We start from the raw sequence: 17,933 nt of genomic DNA on the forward strand, positions 1-17,933 counted from the left end.
CATCTATCTTGTGTGTTTTGAATGCAACTAACACAGAATAACTCTATTTTCAGTAGAATTGCTCTGGTGTCTCGTTTTTGTGCAGAAATCCAACTTTCAGGAAAATTCCCGGAAAATATCGCAAAACTCATATTTCACCCGGAGACTCACTGAGCCAGAATACGAGACGAAGGGAGGCCACAAGGGGCCCACACCTGCCCTAGGCGCGGGCAAGGCTCCGCCGCCACTAGAAACCCCAATCTAGGACCAGAAACTTTGTTCTAGCACCCTGCCGGGATGGGGAATTGGAGGAGATCATCACCATCGCCATCACCGAAGCCTCTCCATCAACCATCCATGATTCCCCCATCCATGTGTGAGTAATGCCCCGCTGTAGGCTGTAGGGGATGGTAGGGATTGGATGAGATTTGCCATGTAATAGCTATAAGATTGTTATGGGCATAGTGCCTAGTATCCGTTGTTAGTATTTTTGACATTGTTACAACTTGCTATGCTTAATGCTTGTCAGTTTCGGCCCGAGTGCCATGATCTCATATCTGAACATGTTATTGATTCATAAGGATAATTATTGTTTTTGATCATATCTGCAAGTTGTATACACATATGGTTGTCCGGAACCCGAGGCCCCAAAGTGACAATAATAGGGATAACAAGAGGGGATGGCTATGATGTGAGGATCACATGTGTTCACAGAGTGTTAATGCTTTGCTCTGGTACACTATTTAAAGGAGTACTTAATTACCAGTAGTTTCCCTTGAGGCCCCGCTGCAACGGTTTGGTAGGACAAAAGATGTCGTGCAAGTTTCTCATTGCAAGCACGACGACTAAATAGGAACACACGCCTATCGTTTTATTATGCTAGGATGCTTATATCACTATTACCTGCAAATGCCCATGTCTTACTACTATATGAACTCTCTCATTCATGCAATGCCCGTTCATCCATCCATGTGCCTACAATATTTTAATCCTGCTGTCTACTGCAATCATTGCTACTGATGTTTTTATTTCATTACTGTTGTTATTTCACTACTCCTACTACTATAAAACTGTTACTACTAATAAACTGTTGCGAGCAAGTCTATTTCCAGGTGCAGGTGAATTGACAACTCATCTGTTAAAGCTTATAAATACTCTTTGGCTCCCCTTGTGTCGAATCAATAAATTTGGGTTTTACTTTCCTCGAAGACTGTTGCGGTCCCCGATACTTGTGGGTCAGTAGGGCCATGGGCCAAAAAAACCACACTGTTTGGTGGCCTGCATAAAGATTTTTTTTGGCCCCGTGGAGATTTGAGTTATGCCCGTTTGGTAGGTCGGTTTTCAGGCGCCTAGTAGCAGCCTAGAACGGTGATGCGTGTAGTCGACATGTCCGTTGGGAACCCCAAGAGGAAGGTGTGATGCGCACAGCAGTAAGTTTTCCCTCAGTAAGAAACCAAGGTTATCGAACCAGTAGGAGTCAAGGAACACGTGAAGGTTGTTGGTGGCGGAGTGTAGTGCGGTGCAACACCAGGGATTCCGGCGCCAACGTGGAACCTGCACAACACAATCAAAGTACTTTGCCCCAACGTAACAGTGAGGTTGTCAATCTCACCGGCTTGTTCTAAACAAAGGATTAGATGTATAGTGTGGAAGATGATGTTTTTTTGCGAAGAACAGTAAAGAACAATTGCAGTAGATTGTATTTCAGATGTAAAGAATTGGACCGGGGTCCACAGTTCACTAGTGGTGTCTCTCCCATAAGATAAACAGATGTTGGGTGAACAAATTACAGTTGGGCAATTGACAAATAAAGAAGGCATAACAATGCACATACATATATCATGATGAGTACTATGAGATTTAATCAGGGCATTACGACAAAGTACATAGACCGCTATCCAAGCATGCATCTATGCCTAAAAAGTCCACCTTCAGAGTTATCATCCGAACCCCTCTAGTATTAAGTTGCAAACAACGGACAATTGCATTAAGTATGGTGCGTAATGTAATCAACACAAATATCCTTAGACAAAGCATCGATGTTTTATCCCTAGTGGCAACATCACATCCACAACCTTAGAGGTTGCTCGTCACTCCCAGCATTCAATGGAGGCATGAACCCACTATCGAGCATAAATACTCCCTCTTGGAGTTACAAGTATCAACTTGGCCGAGCCTCTACTAGCAACGGAGAGCATGCAAGAACATAAACAACATATATGATAGATTGATAATCAACTTGACATAGTTTTCAATATTCATCGGATCCCAACAAACACAACATGTAGGATTACAAATAGATGATCTTGATCATGATAGGTAGCTCACAAGATCTAACATGATAGCACAATGAGGAGAAGACAACCATCTAGCTATCGCTATGGACCCATAGTCCAGGGGTGGACTACTCACACATCGATCCAGAGGTGATCATGGCGATGAAGAGACCTCCGGGAGATGATTCCCCTCTCCGGCAGGGTGCCGGAGGTGATCTCCTGAATCCCCCGAGATGGGATTGGCGGCGGCGGCGTCTCTGGAAGGTTTTTCGTATTGTGGCTCTCGGTACTAGGGGTTTCGCGACGAAGGCTTTAAGTAGGCGGAAGGGCGGAGTCGGAGGAGTCACGGGGGCCCCACACGCTAGGGCCGCGCGGGCCCCCCATAGGCCGCGCCGCCCTAGTGTGGCTGCGTGATACGTCTCCGACGTATTGATAATTTCTTATGTTCTATGCCATATTATTGATGATACCTACATGTTTTATGCACACTTTATGTCATATTCGTGCATTTTCTGGAACAAACCTATTAACAAGATGCCGAAGTGCCGGTTCTCGTTTTCTGCTGTTTTTGGTTTCAGAAATCCTAGTAACGAAATATTCTCGAATTGGACGAAACGAAGACCCGAGGGCCTATTTTTCCACGGAGCTTCCGAAGACCGAAGAACATACGAAGTGGGGCCACGAGGTGGCGACAAGCACAAGGCGGCGCGGCCAAGGGGGCCCGCGCCGCCTATGGTGTGGGCCCCTCGTCGGGCCCCGACTCGCCCTTCCGCCTACTTAAAGCCTCCGTCGCGAAACCCCCGAGGCGAAAAACCACGATACGGAAAACCTTACCGAGACGCCGCCGCCGCCGATCCCATCTCGGGGATTCTGGAGATCTCCTCCGGCACCCCGCCGGAGAGGGGATTCATCTCCCGGAGGACTCTACACCGCCATGGTCGCCTCCGGAGTGATGAGTGAGTAGTTCACCCCTGGACTATGGGTCCATAGCAGTAGCTAGATGGTTGTCTTCTCCTCATTATGCTTCATTGTTGGATCTTGTGAGCTGCCTAACATGATCAAGATCATCTATCCGTAATACTCTATGTTGTGTTTGTCGGGATCCGATGGATAGAGAATACCATGTTATGTTAATTATCAAGTTATTACATATGTGTTGTTTATGATCTTGCATGCTCTCCGTTACTAGTAGAGGCTCTGGCCAAGTTTTTGCTTTTAACTCCAAGAGGGAGTATTTATGCTCGATAGTGGGTTCATGCCTGCATTGACACCTGGGACAGTGCCAGAAAGTTCTAAGGTTGTGTTGTGCTGTTGCCACTAGGGATAAAACATTGGCGCTATGTCCGAGGATGTAGTTGTTGATTACATTACGCACCATACTTAATGCAATTGTCTCGTTGTTTAGCAACTTAATACCGGAGGGGGTTCGGACGATAACCCGAAGGTGGACTTTTTAGGCATAGATGCAGTTGGATGGCGGTCTATGTACTTTGTCGTAATGCCCAATTAAATCTCACTATACTTATCATGTCATGTATGTGCATTGTTATGCCCTCTCTATTTGTCAATTGCCCGACCGTAATTTGTTCACCCAACATGCTTTTATCTTATGGGAGAGACACCTCTAGTGAACTCGTGGACCCCGGTCCATTCTTTAATACCGAAATACAAATCTGCTCGCAATACTTGTTTTTACTATTTTCTCTCGCAAACAATCATCTTCCACACAATACGGTTAATCCTTTGTTACAGCAAGCTTCGGTGAGATTGACAACCTCACTGTTTCGTTGGGGCAAAGTACTTTGGTTGTGTTGTGCAGGTTCCACGTTGGCGCCGGAATCCCCGGTGTTGCGCCGCACTACATCCCGCCGCCATCAACCTTCAACGTGCTTCTTGGCTCCTCCCGGTTCGATAAACCTTGGTTTCTTTCCGAGGGAAAACTTGCCGCCGTGCGCATCATACCTTCCTCTTGGGGTTGCCCAACGAACGTGTGAAATACACGCCATCAAGCTCTTTTTCCGGCGCCGCTGTCGTGGAGATCAAGACACGCTGCAAGAGGAGTCTCCACTTCTCAATCTCTTTACTTTGTTTTTGTCTTGCTTTATTTTATTTACTACTTTGTTTGCTGCATTATATCAAAACACAAAAAAATTAGTTGCTAGTTTTACTTTATTTACTGTCTTGTTTGCTATATCAAAAACACAAAAAAATTAGTTTACTTGCATTTACTTTATCTAGTTTTCTTTATTTACTATTGCTAAAATGGCCAACCCTGAAAATACTAAGTTGTGTGACTTCACTAGCACAAATAATAATGATTTCTTATGCACACCTATTGCTCCACCTCGCTACTACAGCAGAATTCTTTGAAATTAAACCTACTTTACTCGAATCTTGTCATGAGAGAGCAATTTTCTCGGTGTTAGTTCCGATGATGCTCGCTGCCCATCTCAATAATTTTGTTGAACTATGTGAAATGCAAAAGTATAAAGATGTAGATGGTGACATTATAAAATTAAAATTGTTCCCTTTCTCATTAAGAGGAAGAGCTAAAGATTGGTTGCTATCTCTCGCCTAAGAATAGTATTGATTCATGGACTAAATGCAAGGATGCTTTTATTGGTAGATATTATCCCCCGCTAAAATTATATCTTTGAGGAGTAGCATAATGAACTTTAAACAATTGGATAATGAACATGTTGCTCAAGCTTGGGAAAGAATGAAATCTCTAGTTAAAAATTGCCCAACCCATGGACTGACTACTTGGATGATCATCCAAACTGTAACGGCCCAGGGTAGTACCCCTAATAGATTTGTTTGTTTTTTTTTCTCTTGTGCATCATCATGCATCATGCATCATAGCATCCATGTCTTACAAAATAAAATTATTTTATAAACCCTAAATTATTTTGTTTTGTTTTGGCTTCCTCTCATATGGTTTCTCTATATAAAACCTCCCCTCAGCTTTTCTTTTAATGCCACTCTAACACCAAACCTACCTATCCAATAAAATTATTTTCAAATGTTTCCAAACTTCAAAATAAAATTTTATGCTGCTTTGGTTTGGTTTAAAATGGTTTTCCAAATCTGGTTTTAAAAACAAAGAAAGAAAAGGCTTTGAAAAACCCTTCCCCTTTCCTCCCTGGCCCCTTTTCTTCTTCTCTGGCCCATCTCACCCCTCTCCGTTTCCCCCTCCATCTCGGTGCAGCCCAACCCACCACTTGGCCGGTACCTCTTCGATCCCCTTTCTTTCCCCGTTGTCATCTTCCTCACGAGAGAGCACGAGAGAAGCGTGACCGTGGTCCTCCACTACCTGCTCTTTTCCCCTCTCCCTTAAATCCCCATCGAGCCCCAGAAAACCCTAGCTGCTCCCCAGTTCCTCCCTCGCGCCGCCAGTTTCCCCATCCTCTTGTTTTCTTCTCCTCCACGAAGAACCAGAGAAGCACACCAACTTCCACCGTCACATGTTCACCATGGCCCCGACGAACCAGAGCATCCCTTGCTGCGCCGAGGCTACCAGGAGAACCGCCTCGTCGTCCTCTTCATACGGCTGCAAGGAATCGAGCCGGGGCTCGCTCTATCAACGGCAAAATCGCCGTTTCCCTCTCCAACTCCGGCGACAAAAGCTTCAATTCCGGCCACCCTCGTCTTCCTCCGGCCAAACCGAGAACACCTCCGGCTTCCCTGCGTTGAGGCGCATCCCCGACACCAACTCGCTCGTCCCGGTTCGCCCAAAATCTCCAGATCCGTGCTCATCTGCAAGCTCCGCCATGGCTGCACAAGTTCGTCCTCGCTACTGTTTGTTCAAGTTGCACCGTGGCCTTCACTTGACACGATCGACCTGGTAACACAGTGGTTAGCGCCTTGCGTCCCAGCCATGAGATCTTGGGTTCAAATCTTTAATCAGGCTAATTAAGCCACCTTTTTGTTCCTTGTTTCTGAGCATCAGATCCAGCGCTTGATGGGCCATGGACCCAGATCCTCCGACGAAGCCTGCCACCCCGTGCGTGCAGCTTCAATCCGTCGCTGCTTGCAGGCCATGTCCCGGCCCAGTTCTTCCCCGGCGCAGAACCAGGATAGATCGGCCCATCACCCCTCTCTGGTTATTCCTCGTCCTTTTCTTTTTACAGAAAATGTTTTAACTTGCAAAAATCATATCTCTCAAACTATAACTCGAAATAAAATGTTTTATATATGAAAATTGATCAGAAAAACATGAGGAACATGAATATGCCATCTATATCCCTGTTTGCATCTCGCATCATGTCGCACGTTGATAGTCGTGCATGTTCACCTAACATATATGCAGAGTATTTCGGAACGCCGACGTGGTATTCCCCGCTCCGTTTAATCTTGAAGTAGCGCACCCCTGCCATGTCTATGCCATGCTAATCAACACTTAACTTTGACGGTAGAAAATGCAACTCCAACCTAATTTGCTTGTCCGGGGTTCCGACTCCGATTAATATGGATAAGTTGCACCGCCGCATCATGTTTGCCATGTCATGCATATCATCTTGATCATGCTGGATCTTTTTATCCGTAGTAGTAAGACTTGCACCCGTTGTTTGTCCAGCATTTGCTTCTTCCCGGATAGGATCACGAAGTGGTGATGTGAGATACGACGAGTTCTCCGACAAGTTCTTCTCGAGCTTTTCACGAGCGAGCCCACCCCTTCACCTATTTTATTTTTCCATGCTCTTTTGATCTATTGCTATCCTTATGTTGTGATTCTCGTTGTGTCACGTGTCCTATCCACTCGTTACCTATATGTCCGAGATACACCTCCTCGCCCTACCTATTGTTTGTTGTTTGCCAGCCTTGCGAGTCGTAGGCGTGTTTAGGCTCTGTTGTTTATCTCGATCTGTTATCGGGATATGTTGGGTTGTTGGGAGGTTTTTACATGCTATATCATTTGTTGGAGATAATCACACTTTACTTTATTGTTAACAACTAAAATTGTAAGCGAGAGGCATCTCGTGAGCCCCTTTGCGAAAGCATCGGAACTTTGACTTGCTAATGTCCCCTAGGACCCGAGTTCTTGTTATCTGTTCCGAGATTGAGCGCTCTACCCGTACGTGGGGGAATGGGACCCCCATCACCCACTACCTTTCATCGAGTCTGTTTATTGGGATCCACAACCTTGGTTTTATTTGCCCATATGCACGATGCACGATTTACTTCCCGTTGCCTTCGGTGTTTATTTCCGTACTCGTACTCATAACGCGGGACTCCTTATCCTTGGCCGGTCGTTAGTGCCCGCCTTGGAAGCCGTCGCAAACCTCTGGGTCCGTATTGGAGTACGGCCGAACTTCGTCACGGGTAGCTTAGTTGGGTGGCTCCCATTAAACTTTCTCTTGCATTGGGAACGGTCTTGTTGTTAGACTCCACCTGTAGTAAGTGGGTTCGAGCATGCGTATGGTTACATTTGGGCAACCCCTGCAGGGTGTACATCTTATCGATAAGCCGTGTCCGCGGTTATGGACGACTTGGAATTGTATGGCTCTATCATAGAACAACTTACACCTTTATGTTGTTGATAATAATATGCTAATAACTTGCGTAGTAATATAGCATTACTACAACCGATACCTAATAAAACTTGTCCACCGTTGAGTGCCTTTTACATTGCCTCTTCGCTTTGTTGAAGGGGATATGTGTATTTGGTCAAGTTATGTTTGTGTAGTATTTATCTCGTTACCTTGTGCGCTCTCTTATCTTCTCCGAGTAGACGGATGTTGTAGTGTGTCTCTATTGGATAGTAGCTTTGCCGCCGCTAAACTCCACATATAGCCGGGTGAAGTTTATACCGCCCACCGACGAGCATAGCCGGTCTTGTCTCGCAAGTACGTGCCAATGGTACTTACCCTCGCCTTCCTTTCTTTTTGTCTCCTCCCCTTTTTGTCGGCAACCGATGGCCCGACTTTGACAGGTACAAGATGACGACGTTAGCAAGGTTACCCTTCCGGCTTGCCTGGGCAGGGTTATGGACGCCACTGGTTATCTTCAGGACTCTTAGTCCAAATTTGTATCTTGTCCGTACTCGGACGTATTCGATCTTCTGTATGATTTGGATCTTTGTATTCTATAATTGTATCTTGACTCGTTGGAGTCGTTGTTGTAATATATGTTTCTTGTGGGCTCTATTGTAATCCTGTTGTAATGTTACCGCTCGTGTTAATTCCTCTGGCATCACGTGTGTGATTCGTTGCGCACGTCGTGTCAGAGGGCGTCTCTGAATCGATATCATGCGGATTTCGGCGGGTTCGCTGGAATCCTCATGGTACCGGTTTTGGAGCGTCACAAGTTGGTATCAGAGCTCAGGTTGCGGTACCCCACTAGTCCAGCCTGTAGGATAACCTTGCCAATGGTCGTTAAGTTTAGAGTGTAAAACCTATTTTCTAAAATTCGTTGGATAGATCCGATTAGTTCTGATTTTTCTCCTTACCTATATTCTTTCTCCTCTTACCTTTTCGCGTTTTGAGTCTTCTCTCTTATCTGAGTTTTCTGAGTCTTAGGTTTGACGCGGGTTGGACGATCTTTGCCCCTCACCTGTTAGGTCCGATCTTTGGAGGATCCCGACGGAAGCGCATCATCAACACCGGAACAACGACTTCTTGTTAGTGGTGTCGCCGATCTACGTGGAGCAAGAACTCTTGTTAGTGGTGTCGAGGAGATCGACACGTCGCCTGAAGTTCCGCTAGTTCACCTCTCTCCCCCGTACCATGGCGTGGAACCTCGGGGCGAGGTTCCTTGTTAGTGGTGTCGATTGTAACGGCCCAGGGTAGTACCCCTAATAGATTTGTTTGTTTTTTTTTCTCTTGTGCATCATCATGCATCATGCATCATAGCATCCATGTCTTACAAAATAAAATTATTTTATAAACCCTAAATTATTTTGTTTTGTTTTGGCTTCCTCTCATATGGTTTCTCTATATAAAACCTCCCCTCATCTTTTCTTTTAATGCCACTCTAACACCAAACCTACCTATCCAATAAAATTATTTTCAAATGTTCCCAAACTTTAAAATAAAATTTTGTGCTGCTTTGGTTTGGTTTAAAATGGTTTTCCAAATCTGGTTTTAAAAACAAAGAAAGAAAAAGCTTTGTAAAACCCTTCCCCTTTCCTCCCCGGCCCCTTTTCTTCTTCTCTCGGCCCATCTCACCCCTCTCCGTTTCCCCCTCCATCTCGGTGCAGCCCAACCCACCACTTGGCCGGTACCTCTTCGATCCCCTTTCTTTCCCCGTTGTCATCTTCCTCACGAGAGAGCACGAGAGAAGCGTGACCGTGGTCCTCCACTACCCGCTCTTTTCCCCTCTCCCTTAAATCCCCATCGAGCCCCGTAAAACCCTAGCCGCTCCCCGGTTCCTCCCTCGCGCCGCCGCTTCCCCATCCTCTTGTTTTCTTCTCCTCCACGAAGAACCAGAGAAGCACACCAACTTCCACCGTCACATGTTCACCATGGCCCCGACGAACCGGAGCATCCCTTGCCGCGCCGAGGCTACCGGGAGAACCGCCTCGTCGTCCTCTTCATACGGCCGCAAGGAATCGAGCCGGGGCTCGCTCTATCAACGGCAAAATCGCCGTTTCCCTCTCCAACTCCGGCGACAAAAGCTTCAATTCCGGCCACCCTCGTCTTCCTCCGCCAAACCGAGAACACCTCCGGCTTCCTCGCGTTGAGGCGCATCCCCGACACCAACTCGCTCGTCCCGGCTCGCCCAAAATCTCCGGATCCGTGCTCATCTGCAAGCTCCGCCATGGCTGCACAAGTTCGTCCTCGCTACTGTTTGTTCAAGTTGCACCGTGGCCTTCACTTGACACGATCGACCTGGTAACACAGTGGTTAGCGCCTTGCGTCCCAGCCATGAGATCTTGGGTGACTCCACCTGTAGTAAGTGGGTTCGAGCATGCGTATGGTTACATTTGGGCAACCCCTGCAGGGTGTACATCTTATCGATAAGCCGTGTCCGCGGTTATGGACGACTTGGAATTGTATGGCTTGATCATAGAACAACTTACACCTTTATGTTGTTGATAATAATATGCTAATAACTTGCGTAGTAATATAGCATTACTACAACCGATACCTAATAAAACTTGTCCACCGTTGAGTGCCTTATACATTGCCTCTTCGCTTTGTTGAAGGGGATATGTGTATTTGGCTGGGTTATGTTTGTGTAGTATTTATCTGTTACCTTGTGCGCTCTCTTATCTTCTCTGAGTAGACGGATGTTGTAGTGTGTCTCTATTGGATAGTAGCTTTGCTGCCGCTAAACTCCACATATAGCCGGGTGAAGTTTATACCGCCCACCAGCGAGCATAGCCGGTCTTGTCTCGCAAGTACGTGCCAATGGTACTTACCCTCGCCTTCCTTTCTTTTTGTCTCCTCCCTTTTTGTCGGCAACCGATGGCCCGACTTTGACAGTACAAGATGACGACGTTAGCAAGGTTACCCTTCCGGCTTGCTCAGGCGGGGTTATGGACGCCATCGGTTATCTTCGGGACTCTTAGTCCAAATTTGTATCTTGTCCGTACTCGGACGTATTCGATCTTCTCGTATGATTTGGATCTTTGTATTCTATAATTGTATCTTGACTCGTTGGAGTCGTTGTTGTAATATATGTTTCTTGTGGGCTCTATTGTAATCCTCGTTGTAATGTTACCGCTCGTGTTAATTCCTCTGGCATCACGTGTGTGATTCGTTGCGCACGTCGTGTCAGAGGGCGTCTCTGAATCGATATCATGCGGATTTCGGCGGGTTCGCTGGAATCCTCATGGTACCGGTTTTGGAGCGTCACACAAACCTTCTATGCAGGACTAAATTTTTCTTCGCGGAATTTATTGGATTCAGCTGCTGGAGGTACCTTTATGTCCATCACTCTTGGTGAAGCAACAAAGCTCCTTGATAATATGATGGTTAATTACTCGAATGGCATACGTAAAGAGCTCCACAAGGTAAGAAGGTAAATTTCGTTGAAGAATCCTCTTCCTTGAATGATAAGGTTGATGCTATTATGTCTATGCTTGCGAATGATAGGACTAATGTTGATCCTAATAATGTTCCATTAGCTTCATTGGTTCCCCAAGAAGAACATGTTGATGTAAACTTCATTAAAAATAATAATTTCAACAACAATGCTTATCGGAACAATTCTAGTAATAACTATAGGCCATATCCTTATAATAATGGTAACGGTTATGCTAATTCTTATGGGAATTCTTACAACCATAATAGGAATACACCCCCGGACTTGAAGCCATGCTTAAAGAATTTATTAGTACACAAACTCGCCTTTAACAAATCTGTTGAGGAAAAGCTCAATAAAATTGATATTCTTGTTTCTAGAGTTGATAGTCTTGCCTCCGATGTTGATCTTTTGAAATCGAAAGTTATGCCTAATAGGGATATTGAAAATAAAATTGTTACTACAGCAAATTCCATCCAAGTTAGAATTAATGAGAATATAAGATTAATGGCTGAACTGCGAGCTAGGTGGGATAGAGAAGAAAATGAAAAACTAGCTAAAAAGGAAAATGTGGCTAAAGTTTGGACAATTACCACCACTAGCAATGCTAATGATTCATATGTTGCTGCACCTCCTACTATCAATGGTAAAATAATTGGTGTTGGCAATGCTTCTACTCCTAGTGCAAAGCGCGCAAAATTACCTGAAACTGCTAAAACTGCTGAAACCGCTTGTGATAAAACTGCTGAAATTTTTTCCAACCTTGGGGATGATAATCCCATTGCTTTAGATTGTAATGATTTAGATTTTGATGATTGCCACATCTCTGAAGTTATAAAGTTCTTGCAAAAATTTGCTAAGAGTCCCAATGCTAGCGCTATAAACTTGGCTTTCACCAAACATATTACAAATGCTCTCATAAAAGCTAGAGAAGAGAAACTAAAACTTGAAACTTCTATTCCTAGAAAGCTAGAGGATGGTTGGGAGCCCATCATTAAAATGAGAGTCAAAGATTTTGATTGTAATGCTTTATGTGATCTTGGTGCAAGTATTTCTGTTATGCCTAAAAAAGTCTATGATATGCTTGACTTGCCACCATTGAAAAATTGTTATTTGGATGTTAATCTCGCTGATAATGCTAAAAAGAAACCTTTGGAGAAAGTTGATAATGTTCATATTATGGTTAACAATAACCTTGTCCCCGTTGATTTTGTTGTCTTGGATATTGAATGCAATGCATCTTGCCCCATTATATTGGGAAGACCTTTTCTTCGAACCGTTGGTGCTACTATTGATATGAAGGAAGGTAATATTAAATATCAATTTCCTCTCAAGAAAGGTATGGAACACTTACCTAGAAAGAGAATGAAGTTATCTTATGATTCTATCATTAGAACAAATTATGATGTTGATGCTTCGTCTCTTGATGTTACTTGAGATACACTTTCGCGCCTAGGCTGAAAGGCGTTAAAGAAAAGCGCTTATGGGAGACAACCCATGTTTTTACTACAGTATTTTTGTTTTATATTTGTGTCTTGGAAGTTGTTTACTACTGTAGCAACCTCTTCTTATCTTAGTTTTATGTTTTTTTGTGCCAAGTAAAGTCTTTGATAGTAAAGTAAGTACTAGATTTGGATTACTGCGCAGTTCCATATTTCTTTGCTGTCACGAATCTGGGTCTACCTCCTCGTAGGTAGCTCGGAAAATTAAGCCAATTTACGAGCATGATCCTCGGATATGTACGCAACTTTCATTCAATTTGAGCATTTTCGTTTGAGCAAGTCCGGTGGCCTAATAAAATCCATCTTTACGGACTGTTCTGTTTTGACAGATTCTGTCTTTTATTTCGCATTGCCTCTTTTGCTATGTTGGATGAATTTCTTTGATCCATTAATGTCCAAGTAGCTTTATGCAATGTCCGGAAGTGTTAAGAATGATTGTGTCACCTCCGAACATGTGAATTTTTATTATGCACTAACCCTCTAATGAGTTGTTTCGAGTTTGGTGTGGAGGAAGTTTTCAAGGATCAAGAGAGGAGTATGATGCAATATGATCAAGGAGAGTGAAAGCTCTAAGCTTGGGGATGCCCCGGTGGTTCACCCTCGCATATTCTAAGAAGACTCAAGCGTCTAAGCTTGGGGATGCCCAAGGCATCCCCTTCTTCATCGACAACATTATCGAGGTTCCTCCCCTGAAACTATATTTTTATTCCGTCACATCTTATGTACTTTGCTTGGAGCGTCGGTTTGTTTTTGTTTTTGTTTTGTTTGAATAAAATGGATCCTAGCATTCACTTTGTGGGAGAGAGACACGCTCCTCTCGTAGCATATGGACAAATATGTCCTTAGGCTCTACTCATAGTATTCATGGCGAAGTTTCATCTTCGTTAAATTGTTATATGGTTGGAATTGGAAAATGCTACATGTAGTAACTCTAAAATGTCTTGGATAATTTGATACTTGGCAATTGTTGTGCTCATGTTTAATCTCTTGCATCATATACTTTGCACCCATTAATGAAGAAATACTTAGAGCTTGCTAATTTGGTTTGCATATTTGGTTTCTCTAGAGTCTAGATAACATCTAGTATTGAGTTTTGAACAACAAGGAAGACGGTATGGAGTCTTATAATGTTTACCATATGTCTTTTATGTGAGTTTTGTCTGTACCGTTCATCCTTGTGTTTGTTTCAAATAACCTTGCTAGCCTAAACCTTGTATCGAGAGGGAATACTTCTCATGCATCCCAAATACTTGAGCCAACCACTATGCCATTTGTGTCCACCATACCTACCTACTACATGGTATTTATCCGCCATTCCAAAGTAAATTGCTTGAGTGCTACCTTTAAAATTCCATCATTCACCTTTGCAATATATAGCTCATGGGACAAATAGCTTAAAAACTATTGTGGTATTGAATATGTACTTATGCACTTTATCTCTTATTAAGTTGCTTGTTGTGCGATAACCATGTTTCGGGGACGCCATCAACTATTCCTTGTTGAATATCATGTGAGTTGCTATGCATGTCCGTCTTGTCCGAAGTAAGAGAGATCTACCACCTTCATGGTTGGAGCATGCATATTGTTAGAGAAGAACTTTGGGCCGCTAACTAAAGCCATGATTCATGGTGGAAGTTTCAGTTTTGGACACATATCCTCAATCTCATATGAGAATAATAATTGTTGCCACATGCTTATGCATTAAAGAGGAGTCCATTATCTCGTTGTCTATGTTGTCCCGGTATGGATGTCTAAGTTGAGAATAATCAAAAGCGAGAAATCCAAAATGCGAGCTTTCTCCTTAGACCTTTGTACAGGCGGCATGGAGGTACCCCATTGTGACACTTGGTTAAAACATGTGCATTGCAAAGATCCGGTAGTCCAAGCTAATTAGGACAAGGTGCGGGCACTATTAGTATACTATGCATGAGACTTGCAACTTGTAAGATATAACTTTCATAACTCATATGCTTTATTACTACCGTTGACAAAATTGTTTCATGTTTTCAAAATAAAAGCTCTAGCACAAATATAGCAATCGATGCTTTCCTCTTTGAAGGACCATTCTCTTTTACTTTTATGTTGAGTCAGTCCACCTATCTCTCTCCACCTCAAGAAGCAAACACTTGTGTGAACTGTGCATTGATTCCTACATATTTGCATATTGTACTTGTTATATTACTCTATGTTAACAATTATCCATGAGATATACATGTTACAAGTTGAAAGCAACCGCTGAAACTTAATCTTCTTTTGTGTTGCTTCAATACCTTTACTTTGATTTATTGCTTTATGAGTTAACTCTTATGCAAGACTTATTAATACTTGTCTTGAAGTACTATTCATGAAAAGTCTTTGCTTTATGATTCACTTGTTTACTCATGTCATCACCATTGTTTTGATCTCTCGCATCCACTACATATGTTTACAAATAGTATGATCAAGGTTATGATGGCATATCACTTCGGAAATTATCTTTGTTATCGTTTTACCCGCTCGGGACGAGCATAACTAAGCTTGGGGATGCTTGATACGTCTCCGACGTATCGATAATTTCTTATGTTCTATGCCATATTATTGATGATACCTACATGTTTTATGCACACTTTATGTCATATTCGTGCATTTTCCGGAACTAACCTATTAACAAGATGCCGAAGTGCCGGTTCTCGTTTTCTGCTGTTTTTGGTTTCGTAAATCCTAGTAACGAAATATTCTCGGAATTGGACGAAACGAAGACCCAGGGGCCTATTTTTCCATGGAGCTTCCAGAAGACCGAAGAACATACGAAGTGGGGCCACGAGGTGGCGACACCACAAGGCGGCGCGGCCAAGGGGGGGCCCGCGCCGCCCTATGGTGTGGGCCCCTCGTCAGGCCCCCGACTCTGCCCTTCCGCCTACTTAAAGCCTCCGTCGCGAAACCCCTGAGGCGAAAAAGCACGATACGGAAAACCTTACTGAGACGCCGCCGCCGCCGATCCCATCTCGGGGATTCCGGAGATCTCCTCCGGCACCTCGCCGGAGAGGGGATTCATCTCCCGGAGGACTCTACACCGCCATGGTCGCCTCCGGAGTGATGAGTGAGTAGTTCACCCCTGGACTATGGGTCCATAGCAGTAGCTAGATGGTTGTCTTCTCCTCATTATGCTTCATTGTTGGATCTTGTGAGCCTAACATGATCAAGATCATCTATCTGTAATACTCTATGTTGTGTTTGTCGCGATCCGATGGATAGAGAATACCATGTTATGTTAATTATCAAGTTATTACATATGTGTTGTTTATGATCTTGCATGCTCTCCGTTACTAGTAGAGGCTCTGCCAAGTTTTTGCTTTTAACTCCAAGAGGGAGTATTTATGCTCGATAGTGGGTTCATGCCCGCATTGACACCGGGACGAGTGACGAAAGTTCTAAGGTTGTGTTGTGCTTGTTGCCACTAGGGATAAAACATTGGCGCTATGTCCGAGGATGTAGTTGTTGATTACATTACGCACCATACTTAATGCAATTGTCCGTTGCTTAGCAACTTAATACTCGGAGGGGGTTCGGACGATAACTCGAAGGAGGACTTTTTAGGCATAGATGCGGTTGGATGGCGGTCTATGTACTTTGTCGTAATGCCCAATTAAATCTCACTATACTTATCATGTCATGTATGTGCATTGTTATGCCCTCTCTATTTGTCAATTGCCCGACTGTAATTTGTTCACCCAACATGCTTTTATCTTATGGGAGAGACACCTCTAGTGAACTGTGGACCCCGGTCCATTCTTTAATACTCGAAATACAAATCTGCTGCAATACTTGTTTTTACTATTTTCTTCGCAAACAATCATCTTCCACACAATACGGTTAATCCTTTGTTACAGCAAGCCGGTGAGATTGACAACCTCACTGTTTCGTTGGGGCAAAGTACTTTGGTTGTGTTGTGCAGGTTCCACGTTGGCGCCGAAATTCCTGGTGTTGCGCCGCACTACATCCCGCCGCCATCAACCTTCAACGTGCTTCTTGGCTCCTCCTGGTTCGATAAACCTTGGTTTCTTTCTGAGGGAAAACTTGCTGCTGTGCGCATCATACCTTCCTCTTGGGGTTGCCCAACGAACGTGTGAAATACACGCCATCACTGCGCCCCGTGGCCTCACTTCGTATCTCGCTCGGTCTTCTGGAAGCTTCGTGGAAAAATAGGCCCCTGGGCGTTGATTTCGTCCAATTCCGAGAATATTTCCTTACTAGGATTTCTGAAACCAAAAACAGCTGAAAACAGCAACTGGCTCTTCGGCATCTCGTTAATAGGTTAGTGCCGGAAAATGCATAATAATGACATATAATGTGTATAAAACATGTGAGTATCATCATAAAAGTAGCATGGAACATAAGAAATTATAGATACGTTTGGGACGTATCAAGCATCCCGAAGCTTAGTTCCTACTCGCCCTCGAGTAGGTAAACGATAACAAAGATATTTTCTGAAGTGACATGCTATCATAATCTTGATCATACGATTGTAAAGCATATGAGATGAATGCAGCGATTCGAAGCAATGATGAAGATAATGAGTAAACAAATGAATCATATAACAAAGACTTTTCATGAATAATACTTTCAAGACAAGCATCAATAAGACTTGCATAAGAGTTACTCATAAAGCAATAAATTCAAAGTAAAGGCATTGAAGCAACACAAAGGAAGATATGAGTTTCGGCAGTTGCTTTCAACTTCAACATGTATATCTCATGGATAATTGTCAACACAAAGCAATATAACAAGTGCAATAAGTAAACATGTAAGAATCAATGCACACAGTTGACACAAGTGTTTGCTTTTGAGATAGAAAGAATGGGTGAACTGACTCAACAATAAAGTAGAAGATAGGCCCTTCGTAGAGGGAAGCATGGATTACTATTTTTGTGCTAGAGCTTTTCATTTTGAAAACATAGAAACAATTTTGTCAACGGTAGTAATAAATCATATGTCACTACAAGAAAAGTTCTGATAGACAACGTCTCAAAATCGTCCGCTAAGGGGTATTTTTCGTCGCCTATGGGCCTAACCCGACGATATGGGTTCTATTGTGGAAACTGCGTCAGGCAAAGTCCTACGACGATTTTTTCGGTCCGTCGCGCTTGGGCGCCCTTCCGCCACGGAAAATCGGACCGTTGCCCAAGTGTTTCCGGGAGCCCGTTGACTGCTGACGTCATGCAAACTGACA

The 17,933-nt window shown here is 43.8% G+C and overlaps 1 long non-coding RNA gene across 1 annotated transcript; it reads left to right on the forward strand.

Annotated features, from left to right (window-relative positions):
* The first annotated feature begins 5,820 nt into the window (after positions 1 to 5,820).
* LOC124669718 lies at positions 5,821 to 6,878 on the forward strand. The gene is made up of 3 exons (XR_006992303.1): positions 5,821 to 6,110; positions 6,205 to 6,357; positions 6,832 to 6,878. It is a non-coding gene; the product is annotated as an uncharacterized LOC124669718 (long non-coding RNA).
* Positions 6,879 to 17,933: the final 11,055 nt, after the last annotated feature.

Source organism: Lolium rigidum, chromosome 7 (assembly GCF_022539505.1).
Source record: "Lolium rigidum isolate FL_2022 chromosome 7, APGP_CSIRO_Lrig_0.1, whole genome shotgun sequence".
In the NCBI taxonomy this organism is placed as follows: Eukaryota; Viridiplantae; Streptophyta; class Magnoliopsida; order Poales; family Poaceae; genus Lolium; species Lolium rigidum.